The sequence below is a fragment of the Amblyomma mixtum genome, chromosome 5 (assembly GCF_055824585.1).
Source record: "Amblyomma mixtum isolate Tamu chromosome 5, ASM5582458v1, whole genome shotgun sequence".
In the NCBI taxonomy this organism is placed as follows: domain Eukaryota; kingdom Metazoa; phylum Arthropoda; class Arachnida; order Ixodida; family Ixodidae; genus Amblyomma; species Amblyomma mixtum.
This window is the reverse complement of record NC_143016.1, coordinates 179,614,620-179,632,761: the sequence shown is the minus strand read 5'-3', so window position 1 is coordinate 179,632,761 and position 18,142 is coordinate 179,614,620. Positions and strand designations below refer to the sequence as shown.

General features: G+C 49.8%; 1 pseudogene; it reads left to right on the top strand.

The window, feature by feature from the left end:
• Positions 1-396: 396 nt before the first annotated feature.
• LOC149344942 (uncharacterized) lies at positions 397-13,791 on the top strand (annotated as a pseudogene).
• Positions 13,792-18,142: the final 4,351 nt, after the last annotated feature.

The window sequence follows — 18,142 nt, the reverse complement described above, 5'->3', positions numbered from 1 at the left end:
GCAAGCTTTAAATGGAGGTATGAACTAAAGAAGTTGGGAGAAAACGACAACGTTGACGATAAGCATGTCGTGTGTTAATCTAAGAACAAAGCAGATGAAGACGAAGTATTCGGTGAGGTGGAAAGAGATGATTGGTGGAGAAGAGTAGAAGATAACGACGACGACAAGGTTTACGTGTACTAACCACAAGGTTATAAAAGCGCGAGGGATAGCGTGGTACGAGGGAGCAGAATAGAGAAGCGGAGGTTCCGGCGGGTCAGGAACACCTTGGCTGGAAGAGAGCAACATCTGCTACTGCTCCGGTGATCTCGAGCTCTACGGTGCCGCACCGTACACATAAGTCCTGCCGTTCCTGAGCCCCTTCCTGGGAATCAACGGCTGACGCAACCACCTGCTATGGCCAGGGGTGCCTCCAGCGCTGTTGCCACCCATCCGGGTGGTTCCCACAACGCCAACATCGCCAGCATCGCCTCCACGGGCACTTGGACTGGGAGCTCGTACGACACCGGCAATGACGCCGCCAGTGACGCCAGCCTGAGCACTTCGAACACTACCTCGACTCCGGCTATCTGGATGCCACGGACTGGACCCATGCAACGATTCAGCAGCACCGACCGTAATCACAAACGCCGAACGCTAGTAGAATAGGTGTTCCCGGAGCGTGGGTATTGGTAGTCTGTGTTTTGTGTTATTTTTGTTAGTTAGCTTTGTGTGCTAGTGTTTGTGTCGCGTAGGGTGTATTAAATGTGCGCCTGTGAGGGAACACCTGTCGCCTAGTCCATTCTTTCGGCCCAAGTGTTCTCCGGGGATCCGTGACAAAGCCAAGTGGTGAGCCTGCCAGGATTCATTTCCTTGTTACTTGTTGTTTTGTATTGGATCTTTCAGATATCTCGACGGCAGAAAGTACGGATTTGGAAAACACGTTACAACTGGCTCTCAAGCTATGTTTAAGAAAGGAAGAGGCGATGCGTCTCTATGACGAGGAGGCAAAGACGCAGAGAGAGGAAAGGGCGCAAGCACGCGCAGACGCTCGCGAGGCAGAACAGCGGGAGACTGAAAGCGCTCGCGAAGCAGAAGAACGGGAGAAAAGGATAGAACGGGAGGAGTTTCTTTTGTGGAAACAGGCGCATGTCGCAGGAGGATAAGAGGAGATCAAGAACGATGATCAGCGTTCCTTACCGGGTGCAGAATCGCCTAGACCACCCAGAGTTTGTCCAAGAAAGCTGATGGCTCCTTTTGAGGAGAAAGATTATTTGGACGCATATCTGCAACGATTCGAACGAATAGTTTTGGGGCAGCGCTCGGAGCGCAGTGAATGGGCTACGGCGTTGAGCACGTGTTTAGACGGGGAGGCGCTGAATGTGTTTGGGAGGATGCCTGCTGCTTTTTTCACGGACCAGGAGAAAGCCAAGAAGGCACTCCTTCGAAGATTGAGGCTTATGGCAGGGGGTTTTCTCGAGAGATTTCGTACCGCGAACGATGAAGATTCTTAAACCGCTAAGCAGTTTTCCTGCACGCTGACCAACTATTTCGACATGTGGCTTGATATTCAAAGACAGAAAAGAGTTCTGAAGTGTGGTGTCCGGCTATCGCCGCCGCCGTCGCTAATGCGCATGCGCGCCAATAACCTAATAAAAGGCCTGCGCCGCAACCTACGGGTGGGTTATTATCGGCCAGCCACGCACCGACGAACATGCGGGAATAAACGCAGCGTTCGCCCCTGGAAACTTGTCTGCTCCTTCGCATGAACGCGCGCTCACGAACGCGCGCGTCTCATGAACCACGCATTACAACAACTGGCGACGAGGACGGGTTAGAAGACGCCGTTCTTCAGTTTTGGAAGGCAAGTGTTTCCGAATTTCACTCCGTGAAGAAGACTACCGTTTTTGCAGTGTGCGGAGCCGGTGACTGTCGTCATGATTGGGGCCGAGGCAGCAGTGACGCACTACGCTGGGCGACTGGGCCAACTGGAACCCTTCGACGAGTCCGCCAGCGATTGGGCTTCGTACGAAGAGCGGCTTATGTCGTTCTTGATTGTCAACGGAGTACCCGACGGCGACAAGGTACACGCCTTTTTGAGCATTATCGGTCCGAAGACCTACGGGTTGTTGAAGTGATTAACTGCTCCAGACGTGCCTTCTACGAAAAGTTTCGATGTCCTCAAGAAAGTCTTGAGCGACCACCTGTCCCCGAAGCCGTCCGTCATTGGAGAACGGGCCAAGTTTCTCCGGAGGTGTCAACGAGAAGGCGAGTCCATATCTAGTTATGTTGCCGAGCTTCGTAAACTGTCGCAAACGTGCGAGGTTGGAAGCGCCCTTGACGAGTCTCTTCGGGACCGCTTCGTGTGTGGCCTGCTACGAGAAGACATTCAGCGAGTGCTTTTCACGGAAGATAGCAAGCTTACGTTCCAGAAAGCGGTGGAGAGGGCTCTTTCAATGGAAGCGGCTAAAAAGAGTGCTGCTGAAGCACGCGGCACAGACACCGCAGTCAGTGATGTGCACAAGATGCAGGCTGAAGCGCAGAAAACAAGCAAAAGCTGTTTTCGCTGTGGTTCGCCAAAACACGCGAATGAAGCATGCCCTCACTTGGACGCCACCTGTTTCAGTTGCAACAAAAAGGGGCATATCCAGAGAGCCTGCAGAAGCAGTGGTAAGACTTTTTTCAAGAAAAAGCAAGTGAAAAAGAATGTGAAGATGCTGACAGTTGTGTCTCGGAAAGCTTCGACCATCAGTCTTAAGGGCACAGGGTAAGCCCTATACTTCCCATGCATTTTAGACCATGTTGAGGTACATGTTTCTAGCCAACTAATCAAAGTACCCTGGTAATGTATATATCATTTTGTTCCAAATTTTGTGCACTTTTTACTGAACTAGAATAATTAAAATATGTTCGAAATTTTATTTTTAATAAAATTTCTACCATTAGTACATAAATTTCGGCTTGCTTTGGGCACTTGAAAATTCATAAAGGAAAAAATTCTCAGTGAAATTGTTTAATTCTAGTTCAGTAGTTGGCAACACTTATGCAGATGATTGCAAAAGAAAATCAGCTGTCTGTCTTAAAACAAATTGGAAATAATGGTACCTTTGTATGAAAAAACACTTTTTTGAGATAATTAAGCCTAAAGTGAAAAAAGATGTGAAAAACAACATTTTATTAGCCCAAACACATTCATAGTCATTGGTTTTATAGCCCCCATTTTCGTAATCACTGCCGCAGTCATTTTTTCGCTTTTGGGTTTGTCGTTTTGCTTGCCGGGCCTCTTTTATGAGCTGTCGTGTTGCTCGGTCCGCAAAGTACATACACTTGTGGTCAGCTTCCGTCAGCCACTCGATGGTGTTGCGCCCTGGGTTCAATCCACACGCCTTCAGAACGTTGGCCCGTGCGATGCTACCATCATTAAATGAAATAACAGCGTCCAGTGCTGCCATCCTTAGGGTCCGAAGCCTAACAAACACGCGCGCTTTGTCACAATTCAACACTTCCACCGCACTGTCTACACACACAACTCCGTGTAATTGCGGCACCAATGCCATCCATGTCCATTACGCTTATTTGTTGCCGCTCTGTAGCACATTCTCTTCCTGAAAGCACGCAGAAAATCTTGAAAGCTTCCATGTCGAGGAGCTGGCGCGTTCGGCGTCTCATTAGGTCGTGGACATCTTTTTGCCTTTTCACGATGAGTGTAACGGTTGCCGTGAAATTCGCGCCTGGCGAAGGCCTCATTTGCCCTGAGCATATCAACTTATCAACAACAACCAACACCGGCCCAAAGTAGAAAACTCATCGGAAGGGAAAGCACTCGGACGCAGCTGCATGAAGGTTGCAGAAACGCCAAAAAAAACGTGCGCAGCGTGTCAGGATTGTTTTGGCTATAAAAGACAGCTGAACAATAGTTGCCAAACACTTTTTTATATGTAGCTTATTTTAGAAAAGCTTTAAAGTCGGGTGGGGGACTTTTCAGCTGAAAAAATTGACGATAAACGCGGAGGGTATCTGGAAAGGGGGCGTGGCCGCTGACTACTTGGTTTCGGAAAAAGCGTCTTTCAGCCCGAAATATGGCTTTGTGAGGAAAGTGCGATCATGGAACATGTGTAGCAGGAACTGAACTTCTCAAATGGCAATAGAAAAAAAAAAGATTTTTTTCTAATTTTACCTTACCCTGTGCCCTTAACGGCGTGTCGGCAGCTCAGTGCGACGCTGTCACCGTACAGATGACCATCAACGGCGTCTTGGTGAACATGGAGTTGGACACGGGAGCGGCTGTTTCCGTGATGTCAAAGACGCAGTTCCGTCAGCTCTTTCTTTCAGCTGTACTGGTGCCTACTACAGTTAAACTTCGTACGTACACAGGAGCACTGGTACGACCCCAGGGCGTCTCTTCGGTCAACGTGCAGCACGGCGACCATTCTGCAATTCTTCCACTCTACGTCGTAGACCACAAGGGGCCACCTTTACTGGGCCGGGAGTGGCTCCGCGCCGTCCGGTTGGAGTGGCCGAAAATCTGGAACCTGAACAACATTACAAGGTCGGACACTCCTACTCATATCAGCGTTCAAAAGAGGCTTGACGCATTGCTGGCGAAGTACCAACCTCTTTTCAAAGACGAGTTAGGCACGATAACGGAAGAACGCGCCGAACTTTTTCTTAAACCTGGTATGAAGCCGAGATTCCTTAAAGCCAGGAATGTTCCGTTCGCGTTGCAAACAGCTTTCGACGCTGAACTAGCCAAAATGGAACAACTGGGTATTATATCGCCGGTTATGACGTCAGAATACGCTACGCCTGCGGTACCCGTAATCAAGCAAGATGGTATCATACGGATTTGCGGCGACTACAAGACGACCGTTAACCCGTGCCTTGACGTCGGCCGTTACCCATTACCAAAGGTGGACGACCGGTTTGCAGCCTTGTCGGGGGGTAAGCATTTCTCGAAGATTGATCTCAGCCGGGCCTATCAGCAAGTGGTGATGTCTGAGTCCTCAAAACAATACCTCACGTTAAATACGCAAAAAGGATTGTTTGCTGTTAATCGACTCGCGTTTGGAATTTCGTCCGCGCCTGGGATTTTCCAAAGAATAATTGACACCATGATGAAGGGCATGCACGGCGTTTGCTGCTACCTAGACGATATTCTGGTGACTGGTAAAAGTGACGAAGAGCATTTCACCAATCTGGAAGCTGTGTTAAAACGACTTCTTGAAAGAGGCGTTCGTGTCAAGAAAGAGAAGTGTTCGTTTTTCCAACAGGAACTACGCTACCTCGGACACAGAATCAGCGCACAAGGCATCTCTGCAACGACGGAGAAGGTTGACGCACTACTCAAGGCTCCAGCCCCTAACAACAGGCAGCAGCTGCAGTCGTTCCTGGGAGTCGTCAATTTCTACGGCAAGTTCCTTCCTAACCTCGCAACGGTGGCACAACCATTTTTCAGGCTGCTACGTAAAAACGCCCCGTGGTGCTGGGATGAGCGTTGCCAGGAAGCGTTCATCAAGTTAAAGAGCTTGCTAGCGTCTCCGCCGATTTTGGCGCACTACGACCCGTGCAAACCGTTGCAGCTATCATGCGACGCATCGCACTGCGGTTTAGGCGCGGTTCTTTCTCATGTTTCGGATGATAGCAGCACAAAGCCAATCGCTTTCCCGTCGCGTACCTTGACCGATGCCGAGAAGAAATACAGCCAGCTTGAGAAAGAGGCCCTTGCAATAATATTTGGTGTTAAGAAGTTTCATTTCTACATTTTCGGTCGTTCGTTCACATTACCGACCATAAACCGCTTCAAACAATCTTGGGCCGAAAAAACCGGTATTCCGACTATCGCAGCAGCGCGTTTGCAGCGTTGGGCTGTGACGCTGTCAGCGTACCGGTATTCGCTTATCTCCAGAAAATCAAGCGAGAACGCTGAAGCCGATTTCTGTTCGCGCCTGCCGCTATCAGTGGTGAAAGGCGAAACACAAGAAAGAGAGGAAACTTTTTATTCATTGCGGTTGCAATCAATGCCAGCTTCAAGCCAGGACATTGCTCGAACAACAGCTCGGGACCCATTGCTTTGTAGAGTGATAGATTTCATAAACGTGGGGTGGCCGGCGTCTGTGACTGAAAAAGATTTGAAGCCTTGTTTTGACAGACGCAGCGAGCTCACAGTTCACCAAGGCTGCATCATGTTCGGGATGCGAGTGATCGTGCCGGCAAAGTTGCGCAACTTGCTGCTGGACGAACTCCACGAGGGGCACCCAGGCATCGTGCGCAGCAAGCAACTGGCGCGCAGCTATGTGTGGTGGCCGTCCATCGAGGCGGACCTCGAGCATCGTGTCAAGGCCTGCGTAAGTTGTCAAGAACAGCGTTCCGAGCCGTGCAAAGCGCCCCTACATCCTTGGTCTTGGCCAACAGCACCATGGCAGCGCGTACATATAGAGTTTGATGGCCCCTTTTTGAACGCAATGTTTCTTGTTGCCGTGGACGCGCATTCCAAGTGCCCGGAAGTGTTTGTTATGCGCTCGACTCGTCGAACGCTACACTTGACAAACTGAGAGAGCTGTTTGCGCGGTTTGGTTTTCCAGAAACCATGGTCACTGATAACGGTCCGCAGTTTACTTCAGAAGAGTTCAAGCTTTTTGTGAAAGAATTGGGCTGTCGTCACGTGCTTACTGCACCGTATCATCCCAGCTCAAACGGGCTTGCAGAGCGTTTCATTCAGACACATAAAAACGCTCTTCGTAAGTCTAGCGGAGCGGACACATTACATCTGAGGCTTCACAAGTTTTTGCTTGCCTATCGCAACTCGCCCCATGCGACAACTGAGTCACCAGCAAACTTGCTTCTAGGACGACGGCTGCGAAATCGACTCGATGTTGTCAAGCCAGCGGTGGGAGGAAGGGTTGCACATAATCAGTTCAAGCAATCCGTGGCTCGCCCATGTCGTGATCGTGACATAGCAGTCTGTGACCAAGTGATGGCTCGCAATTATCGAGGCAGATCAAACTGGGTCCCTGGTGTTGTTGTGGGGCAGTCCGGCCCTGTGTCTTTTACCGTTCGTGCTAACACACCCAGAGGCAGTTTCACCTGGCGTTGTCACAAGGACCAGCTGCTCGCGCGGATCACGGATCCAGACCGCGAGGCATCCAACCAGGAGGGAGACGAATTCCTGGCGTTTCCACCAAGCGTCGATCCGGTGACATCCTCCGCCCCTACCACCAGTGGTCCTGCCGCTTCGCAAGCGTTCCAGACGGCGGGTGCAAGACGCTACCCGACCAGAGACCGTCGACCACCGGACAGATATCAAGCTGGAGATTAGCTTGTTAAATTATCCAATATAAAAGGGGAGGGATGTGGTGTCCGGCTATCGCCGCCACCGTCGCTAATGCGCATGCGCGCCAATAACCTAATAAAAGGCCTGCGCTGCAACCTACGGGTGGGTTATTATCGGCCAGCCACGCACCGACGAACATGCGGGAATAAACGCAGCGTTCGCCCCTGGAAACTGGTCTGCTCCTTCGCATGAACCACGCATTACAACATGAAGGGGTGCTTGACAAGCTGGTGACAGGGCAGTTTTATGCGAAGCATACTACTTTAGCTACCACTTCAGCCCTTCACCGTGGTTATGCGCCTCCAAATCACGTGACACGATGATGTCACACCACGTGACATGATGACGTCACGACAGTGGAGAAACGGGGGCCCACCTCGCGCCGTCGCTGTGGTTGTGTGCCCCAAATTACGCGACACGATGATACTTCGCATTCTCCAGGCTTAACCAAGCTAAGCCTCAGCCATTTTTTTAGCTTAATGCAGTCCAAATCTGGCGGTATTCCTGAGAGAAGGAAAGTTGTGTTCATTGGAAGAGTTTGCCGACATTGCAGACCAATTCCTCGGGGCTGAAGGGCTGAGAAATATGAGCAAGGCAAAGGAGGAAACTCCAAAGTTCCTGGAGACAGATGCAACAACACCAAGAGCCTATGGCTCTGCATCTAAGGCGCCAGTAAGGTGTTTCCTCTGTAGCCAGGTGGGACTCCGCGGAGTGGACGGTCGGACAAGTAGCGTTGCCAGGAAGACACAGGTTGTGTGTCAAGATTGTAATAGGAGAGGACACACTGTGGATGAGTGCCGATATAAAACGCAGGACCGAGCTGCATGCGTTGTCGACTCCCGGACAGAACTTGTCACGCCACCTGAAGTTCCACAGCTAAAAGAAGAGCGAACGCCGCTGGAAAATGAGTCGGTGAGTGGAACACCCAAGTCGAAAGCAGCAATGCAGGCTGTAGTTGGGCAAATAGGGGAGCGTCCTGTATTGGTGCTTAGAGATAGCGGAGCCAGCACAGCTTTGGTTCGGAGAAGCCTGGTGAAGGACGAGGATCATACAGGGGAGGCGTGGGCCGCCACTCTTGTAAATAGCAAAGCAGGTACCTTCCTGAAGCCAGGATTCTAGTGACCACGCCGTATTATACTGGACAGGTAATGGCAAATTGCGTAGAACAACCAATCTACGATCTCATCTTGGGAAACATTACGGGTGAAGAAGTGTCGAGGACCCTGATCCCGAGTGGAGGATGCTCAACGTTGAGGAACATCAAGAGGAGGAAAGGCCCGCGAGAGCTGAGGCGGGTGATAGGGCAGTTCGTTTCTCGTCGGCAGTGGAGACAAGAGCTCAAGTGACAGCCCGAGCAACGCAGCGTCCGCTCTCTACTCCCGTTACAGTGTGTTTGAGCGAACCAGTGGGTGAAATTGCAATTAGGCAAAGAGAAGACCCGACCTTGAAAGCCTGCTTCTAAAGAGTTGGGGAAGAGATAAATAAAACGAGGAGTCGTGCGTCATTCGAATATCAATTAGTAAAGAGTCTTCTTCACAGGGAATTCATATTTAGCTTGGGAAGGCAGGTCCAAAAGCGAGTGTTACCGAAAGATATGCGAGAGACAGTGTTACGCTAAGAAAATGACGCGTTTATGGTCGGAAACCAGGGTGTTCACAAAACGATGTCTAGAATCACCAAGGAGTTCTTCTGGCCAGGAGTCCAGAGTGACGTTAAACACTTTGTTCGCTCGTGTGACGTGTGCTAGAGCACAGTTCCAAAGGGAAGAGTTGGTCCCGTACATCTGTGCAAAATTCCAGCCATCGACCTACCGTTTCAAAGAGTGGCTATTGACATTGTGGGGCCAATGTCTCCAGTATCTGCCGAAGCCAATAGATATGTGCTTAACCTGGTCGACGTTGCCACTCGTTATCCTGACGTTATTCCATCGAAGACTATTCACAGTATCGAAGTGGCGGAGTCTCTCGTGGAAATCTTTTCGCGTTCTGGGTTCCCAAGAAAAATTTTGAGCGCCCGGGACTTGATGTTCACAAAGGAACTAATGAAGGAGGTTAACCGCCTTTTGTCAGTAAGGGAGTTACTAAAAGCACCATACCATCCCATGTTTAATGGGCTTGTAGAGCGGTTCCACGGCGGCCTCAAAGATATGATCAGGAAAATATTCCAGGAGAGACCTACTGATTAAGATAGATACCTCGCAGATCTTTTCTTCGCTTCCCTCGAAGTACCGCGAATGAGTCTTGGTTTCTCGCTCTTCGAGATGTTGTATGGGTGAACCGTTAAAGGTCCACTTACAATACTCAAGGCGCTGTGGGCTAATAAAGAGATTGCGTCAGATCTCAAGATAACACACACATACGTTTTTGAGTTGCGGGACAAGTTGGAGGAAACATGCAGGCTTGCACATCAAGGCCTGGAGAGGGCGTGCGAACGCTATAAGGGTTACTATGACAAGAACGCCACTCATAGAACTCTGAATCCGGGCGAGAGGGTTCTCATCCCACTACCCACTGCACCTAATAAGCTACTGATGCAGTAGAAGGGCCCTTACCTTGTGACGCATAAGAAAAATGACATGTATTATGAATTACTGATAAATAACGCCAAGAAGAGAGAGAGAGAGAGACTTAAATGAATAAAGAAGAGGTCGGCCTGCTTATGGGCCTGGGATGCTACTCCAGATGAGGGTGAAAGAAGGGGATGAAAAGAGAGAAAAATGGAAAATAGAAACACTCACGTCGGCTTTCGTCGGCTAAATAACATCATAGTACCCAATACGGAACCTATACCAAGAACGGACTAAAGTAGCTCACAAAGAGGTTTTGTCGAAATTTTATTTAGCTAAACGGTTTTGGCAAATACCAATGAAAGATTTGTCGAAAGAGAAGACTGCCTTTTCTTGCTCGGCGGGTTTATTTCACTTTAAATTCGTACCGTTTGGTTTGAAGACAGCATCCGCAATATTCATGAAGCTGATGAGCAAGCTTTTGGATGGGCACCAAATTTTAGAATACCATACTGATCACATCCTTGTGCCAACAGATTCGTGGGAAGAGCACGTAATTACGATAGAAAACTATTCTATAGAATTCAGCAAGACAGGTTGGCCATAAAACCGGCAAAATATGAGGCGGGCTTTGGAGCCATTTTTTTTCTCGAACACAAGCTGGAGATGTGCCGCATCGCAACGAAAGACGACCACTTGGTCAAAATGCAGCAAGCCCAGACACCGACCACCAAGGAAGAAGTACAGTCGTTCCTCGGTTTAATGGGATACTACAGGGACTTTATTTCCGGTTATGCTCACATAGCCGAACCGCTTGTGGAACTCACTAAGAAAGGTGCAAGGAATTAGCTGAATCGGACTGCTGAGCATAACATAAGAACGCATTCATGATATTAAAATGGCATCTGGCAAAACCGCCCGTTCGGCTTGCTCCGAATTTGGATAAAAAATTTGGTCTTCGCACTCATGCATCAGACTCATGCATCGCACTCATGCATCATTAGGAGCCGCAAGGCTGACGCAGCGACCTACTACGGCCAGGGGTGCCTCCAGCACTGTTGCCACCAATCCGGGCGGTGCCTGTCAGCATCGCCTCCATGTGCACATGGACCGGGAGCTCGTAGGACGCCGCCAACGACGACGCCAGCGACGCCAGCCCGAGCACTTCGAACACCACCTCTACGCTGGCTACCTGGATGCCACTGACTGGACCCATGCAACGCTTCCGCATCGCCGAACCGTAAGCACAAACGCCGAACGCTAGTAGATTGTGTGTTCCCGGGTCGTGTGTATTGGCACCCGCCTGTCGTCTCTATCTTCTCTGCTGGCGCCTGGGTTGGCAGAGTTTGCCACGCGCCTGGCGTCTTAGTAATGGTACTGCCTTTTTCCAAAGCTCTACCGCTCTCATTGACAGTTAGGTGGAGACGATGGGTACTTCCATCATGTAAAATCAGCTCCTGGGAGCCCCTAACGCCCCAAAGCAGCACCCCGCACAATGGCGTCTACGGCGGCAAGCCAGACCACCCAGATAGTCCCCGTTGCTGCTTCTGCATGCACCTCGCACGCCCACACCATTTCATTACAAGAAGTTTGATGATGTGGGGGATTGTTAGACAGTAAAGACCGGGTAGCTGCGTTTAGCCAGTGGGACGAGAACCGCAAAATAAGGAATGTCCATTTTGCCCTTGAAGACGCTGCCAAGACGCGTCCGCACTCACCACCCGGCGAGATTTCCGGCGGCAATTGCTTGACACCTTCAGCAGCAACGAACGAAAGGAGCGAGCTGAAGTTGCCCTGCAGGACCGAGTGGTCAAATGAGAGCGTCGCCTTGTTTCTAGTAGACATGACGCGACTTTTCAGCCACGCAGATCCTCTCATGTCTGAAGCGAAGAAGGTGCGTCACCTTGTGAGAGGACTTAAAGAATAGCATTTCGCCGGACTTGTGAGTCTCTCCTGGCACTGCGGTCTATTTTGCTCGGGAGCCGACAGGCATGGAGCGCGCCCTGCAGCAGAGCTTCGCGCATTACGGCCGTCCGGTGCATATAACTGCTATGGACGGCTGCATGCCGATCTGTAACACCGATAATGAGGCCCCCGTGAGCTTATCAGGAGCATCGCGCGCGAACAGCTACAGAAACTTCTCCCTGTGGAGCACCCGGCTGTCGGAGCCGTCTCGGATGCCGTTGGTGGCGAAGTACGTCGAATGATACAGCCAATGCCTTCCCCCCTTCCCTTATCTGCGCCGTATGTCATGAAGTAGAGCGAAGCGCTACCCAGCCTGCACCAACACGACTGGCGTTTACCTGCCCTACTCATACTCAGCTTTTAGTCCCGAAATTTAGCACCGATTACAGCCATTTGCCGAACAGTATAGTAATCACTTACTTCGATGAAATTAGTGAGCCAGTTGCCCAATGCGCGTTGTCGGTATTGTGAGACACGCTTCCATGGAGCCCTATCGATGAGTTAGGCTAGCATGAATCCTGACTTGACCACTGATCATCCACACTGCCTGCAAAGCAGCTCTGACTCTTTCCATGACTGCTGTGCGACCACCTCTGATGTCCGGCATACGTGAATATAGAAACATCGCATCATAGTTGATGACAATGAGCGGCCTATCCGACAACGCCTTTACCAAATTTGGCCGAGATAACGTGAGGCGCTACGGCTGCCGGTTGATGACATGTTCCGGAAGATTTCATACAGCCTAAGGGCTTCGCCAGTTGTGCTGGCGCCACGAAGGACGGGACGCTAAAATAACGTTGACCTGTTGCCACGAATCCATGAATCATTCAAACGGCTAAATCATGCCCACTTCCTTCCGTCCCTTGGCCTCCGCGGTGGGTACTGGGAAATTAAGGCGGATGAACGGGACCGCGAGAACACTGTGTTCATTACTCCCGTCGGTTTGTATGAGTTCAAGGTACCACCGTCGGCTGGTTTTCCGCTCCTGCTACTGCTACCTTTCAAATAATGATGGACACTGGCCTAGTTGGCATCAAATGGCACTCCTGTGTCGTCTATCTTGACGACGTTATTTTCTCTGCATTTACGCTTAGCATCTAAGCCGCTTGAGTGCATTACTGGGAGCCATCCGTTCTGTAGGTCTCCCTCAGGCCAGAAAAATGCCACTTTGCTTTCCAACGGCTGAAGTTTCTAGGGCACGTCATCAGAGACGAAGTTCTTAGCCCTGACCCCGACAAGACGGCTGCCGCCGCTGCGTACCTGACACCCAATGATAAGCGCGCTGTGCGTCGTTTTTTGGGGTGCTTCTGAGCCTAATACAGACGTTTTGAGCGAGACAAGTCCCAACTAGCCGAGCCACTAACTCGCTTGACAAAGCACGAGCAACCTTTCATCTAGACCCAAGAACAGAATGGGGCCTTCAAGGATCCCAAAAACCGCCTCAAGGCTACATCAACACTTGGACACTCTGACGAGGAGGCTGGCACAGAGCTGCACAGCGCTACCAGCAACAGCGGCCTGGGTGCTCTCCTCGTTCAGTGGCAAGATGGTGTTGAGTGTGTGGTTGCTTATGCAAGCCGCGCACTGTCGCGCTCTCAGGCGAATCACTTTACCACGGAAAAAGAGTGCCTAGCTGTGGTGTGGGCGGTAACAAAATTTCGCGCCTATTTGCACGGCCACCCGTTTGGGGTTGTAAGTGATCACCACTCATTTTTCGGCTCGCTAGGCACCCCTCAGAGTGCCTTGTTCGTTGGAGGCTCCTATTGCAGGAATTCGACATATCCATAGCTTATAAGTCTGGCAACAAACACAGCAATGCCGACTGTCTGTACCGTTCAGGTATCCTGCGCACCTCAGCTGACATAGAAGATAATCCTGCTTTTCTTTGCAATCTAACCACCTCTGTTCTCGCTCAACCACAGAGAAACGACCCGGAGCTGCGGCCCCTTATAAAGCACCTCTAAGCCTGCGCCTCATCACCATGCCATCTCTGCTGCCGGACTCCTGAAGCCCACTGATCCACCTAGAATCCTTATCATCAGGTTGACATGGACTTTCTGCCCATTTTCGACATCATCATTGGCTAACAGGTACATTATAGTCGCCGACGACTACCTCACCCGGTAGTGGTATCGCGAGACAAGAGCCCTTCACCGCGGCACCGCTGCTGCGATCGCTAACATTTTGATCTCTAGCACATTTATCGGTCACGGTGCACCTTCGGTCGCTCTAACTGACAGAGGTGCGGCAGATACATTAGCCGTTATTGGGGAAGATATGCGGATCAGTGGCTCCACTCACCCCAAAACCGCTGCCTACCATCCGCAAATAATTTGGCTCACTGAGCGGCTCACTAAGAACACTGCCGATATTATATATATGTATGCCGGCGCGGCCCCTCAGAGCTGGGACAAGATCCTGGCTTGCGCCGCGTTCAACTATAACACTGCTCTTCAAGATGCGGCGTTCTTCAAGCCGTTTGCTTCGCTGCACGGTCGCGAAGGTACTACTATGCTAGAGGCAATGCTATTGCCCGATGTTATTCATTCCTCCGTCACTGGCACTGAGCAGTTCGTTTGGCATGCAGAGGCCGCCCGCCAGCTAGCTAGACAGTGCAACCCGTGCCCGGAAAGAAAGCGGTGCTGCGTGCCCCAAAATTCATCAGACGGCGGTAGCTTACCAACCTGGCGATGAAGGTTCAGTTTTTAACCTAATACGCCTGCGAGATCACTCTCGAGAAGATTCGGCGACGTTACTTTGGCCCATACTAGGTACCGCGCAAACACAGTAACGTGAACTACGAAGTGCTCTGCCAAGAGTTTGTTCTCTGCTCCAAGCGGCAGAAGGAAGCTCTACCACGTCCGCTAGAACTTCGGCCCTGTTCGGCGCCCTAGACTCCGTTCCCACGGTGATTCCGCATTTCCTTGCTCTCTCTGATCGACGCCTTTTCCGGTCGACGACTTTTCAAAGGAGAGGAGCAAAGCAACACCAGCCTGTCGTATTTGTCTTCTGTGCTCCAGCGTGGGTTGGCTGAGTGTGCCGTGTGTATGCCGTGCTAGTATTGGTACTGCCTTCATCTAACGCCCTATCGGTTCTCGGTGACAATATGTAAAAAAAAAAATGAGAATACGTGCGTCGCAGCAACTTCATACTCCAAAGCGACGAATACACAAGTACCCACTTCCTTCCCCTCGTCAGCGCTCAGCCACTACAAGTGATTGCTCTGCATATGCCGGTGCTGACTTTAACACAGAGACCCTCAAGGCGTCATGCCAGAATCCAGTGAAAAATGACAACGTGCTCTTTTGACCTAGTTTACTAAAACGCTGACAAGCTCTCTTGACAGTAGCTGCGTTCTCACTTGTCCGTCGCCCCTCATGGACACATAGCACTCGCCACCAGACCGCGGGAGCCATACGGAACGCCACCGTGAACAAGTGTGCGAACTGGCATAAACTCCAGTCTGGGATCAATCAAGCGTTCGCTTACGCAAGTGAGGAGGTTTCAGCTGATAAACGTCTCAAATTAAGTGGACCTCGGAGCGATTAGCGGGAGGTTGTGGCTGCGACGTTGAATTATCGCCTGCCTAGGCGGTTGAGAGACCAGTGACGTGACCACGGGTGAGCGCGCACAAGAGACAAATACTACGAAGGTAACGCAAGGAGCTTGAACGCATCAGCTGAAGGCAGCGCTCTGGAATTGTAAATTGTGCAGCGCATCTGCGCTCACAAACAAGAGACGGCCATAACGGTAAAAGCTATCGGCTTTAAGATCCATGGTGCCATTGGAGATGAGGGCGGGGGGGAGGGGGGGGGGATAAACTTCACGTTCTTCTTTTCGAACTGAATAACTTGTCAGCGGACCAGGCTCAATTATTCACCCAAGTGAAGGACTTCAAAGCTTAGCTGCAGCCCTGCGATGAAGCTGTAACTGATTTAACACTCTCATAGCTCATACGCGGAGCCTTTCACCGCTTTGACTGCTGTTCGTTTAACTAGCTGTAAGGCTAGTTTAGAACGCCAGAAACAGAACACGTCGCAACAATTCAGTATTTTACGGTCTTCCAGACTTATATGCGCGCGAAACAGTTGCGTGACCTGAAGTATTATGCGATAGGGTAAGGAGCTCGTTCTGCTAAAAACCCGGCGTCGGTCGTCGTCCTGTGTCAGTAGGGAAAAATCTCAAAAGTTTCAAACGAAAAAAAGGAAATCACCTGGCATTGGGGTTACAGCCCTGACCCTCTGCGCGCCAGGCGGGCATGCAACCCATAGTATGCGAATGGTCTCTTTTTTTTTTCTTCATTGCATACGAATAGTGCCGGAGGGTCATTGGGCCAAGCGTCTTAGAGCGGAATCTAGCAAACACGTTGTGGTCTGTATATCTTACTTACGTGTGTTTGGGATGTGTACTAATATTATAGTAATCGAAAAACATAAATATGCTAATTAGGCTTCAGAAATTGTGCGGAATGAAAAGGCAGGGGTATGGTGCTTCATTGTGCTGGAACAACTGTTGCGTATTGCCGAGATTGTTTGTAATGTTTGTTCTTTCTTCAAAGCTGCCGACACGCCGCTTTATCGCTTTGTTTGTGGTGCAAGACGAGCCTAGATTTATCTCGATTCATCGCATCCAGGTGGAGCCGACTTTACGTTGTTCCAAAGTGCTCTAGTAACTTTCCAAGAATTGTCTCTAAAGTTCGCTATCAGCTTTAAAACGAGCATGGCTGAGAGCGGCGGGCATTCTGTTCGACGACCGCAGAGCATGCTTGTAGCTACGTCGCCGCCGAGTGATTCAGTTCTTTGCGGGCGCAAGTCAGCCCAAATAAAGTGTTTCGTTTAGGAGCCATTCTCTCTGTTTTCCTGTTCACCGGACTGCAGTCACCACTATGTGACAGTATGTTTGAGAGTACGTGCTGACGTAGTATGCCGTGCAGTGCAACCTAGATAGGGATTGATGATTAGTAATCGATAATTGTGATTGGTGACTGGTAATCGGTAATCTGATTCGAAACCTGTTGTAATCGATCACCGTGATGGGTAGATACATTGGACTGCAGACAATTATTAAAACGTACTTGAAAGAAAAACGTATTATATTGACACAGAAGAAAATGAGTAAACTAATAGCGGTACTGCATGAATTGAACTACACATTACGAACACAATCTATGTACTTACTATATCATGAATGCATAAATTTGGTCAATTTGTTTTTTTAACATTAATGGGTCCCGTATGGTAGCACTGAAATCCGGAAGACCATTCACTCTTGATAGCACGTGTCTAAGCAGAAGAATAAAATGCGAGTGTTCGGCCGAATAGATGCTGGAAGCTTAGATTATTATGTAGGCCACGTGAAGTGCGCATTGGGCGTGTAAGTGGCAGTGTTGACGCGTGAGGACTGTACATTAGTTTCTGTAGTAAGCAAAGAAGTGCGATATCCTTGCGTGCCTGTAAACTTGTTAGCGATAAAGCTATAACTTGAAGTTGTTACGCTGGAAGGATGGTTGCAGTCCTGAGAAATAAAACGCGCTGCACGGTTCTCAATTGCTTCGAGGGAATGAATTAAGCCTGATGTGGTGACCAGATAGCTGATGCATATTCTAGATGGGGACGGACAGATGTTAAGTATGCTAGCTTGTAGGTAGAAACAGGTGCGCTATGAAGATTTCTCTTCAGGTAGCGAAGCGTGCGCGATGCTTTGGCAGTAATGTTTTGAACATCTTACGTCCAAGAGAGATTTGAAGTGAGATAAACGCCAAGGTATTTATAAGAATACGTGCGGGATAGCGTGAAACTTTTAAGGGAATAAGTGAATGGCGAGTTTGAATGCTTCCGGCTAGCTGTAATGATTTTACATCTGTCAGTATTAAGTGCCATTTGCCATAATATGCGCCAGTTATTTACGCATTCAAGGTCCTCCTGAAGAATGATATGGTCAGTGGTTGAGCCGGCTTGACGGTAAATAATGCATTCATCGGCGAACAGTCGGTCTGATGATGTACTATGCGATGGGAGGTCATTTATGTAAATTGAAAATAATAAGGGACCGAGAACACTACCCTGAGGAACGCCAGAAGTGACGCAGCTAAGGGGTGATGCTCTTAATTACCGTGAACTGCTTTCGAAAATATATGACCTTTCGGATCCAAGAGACAACGAGTCTAAATCAAGAGGCGGTATTTTAGCTATAAGGCGACAATGGGCAACTCGGTCAAACGCTCTGGAAAAGTCAATGGATATGCAGTCAGTCTGGTAGTTTTCATCCATATTCTTGAATAGATCACTAGTAAGTTCAAGTACTTGCGTATCACATGAAAACCCCTTTATGAATCCGTGCTCCCGTGTGAAAAAGAAATA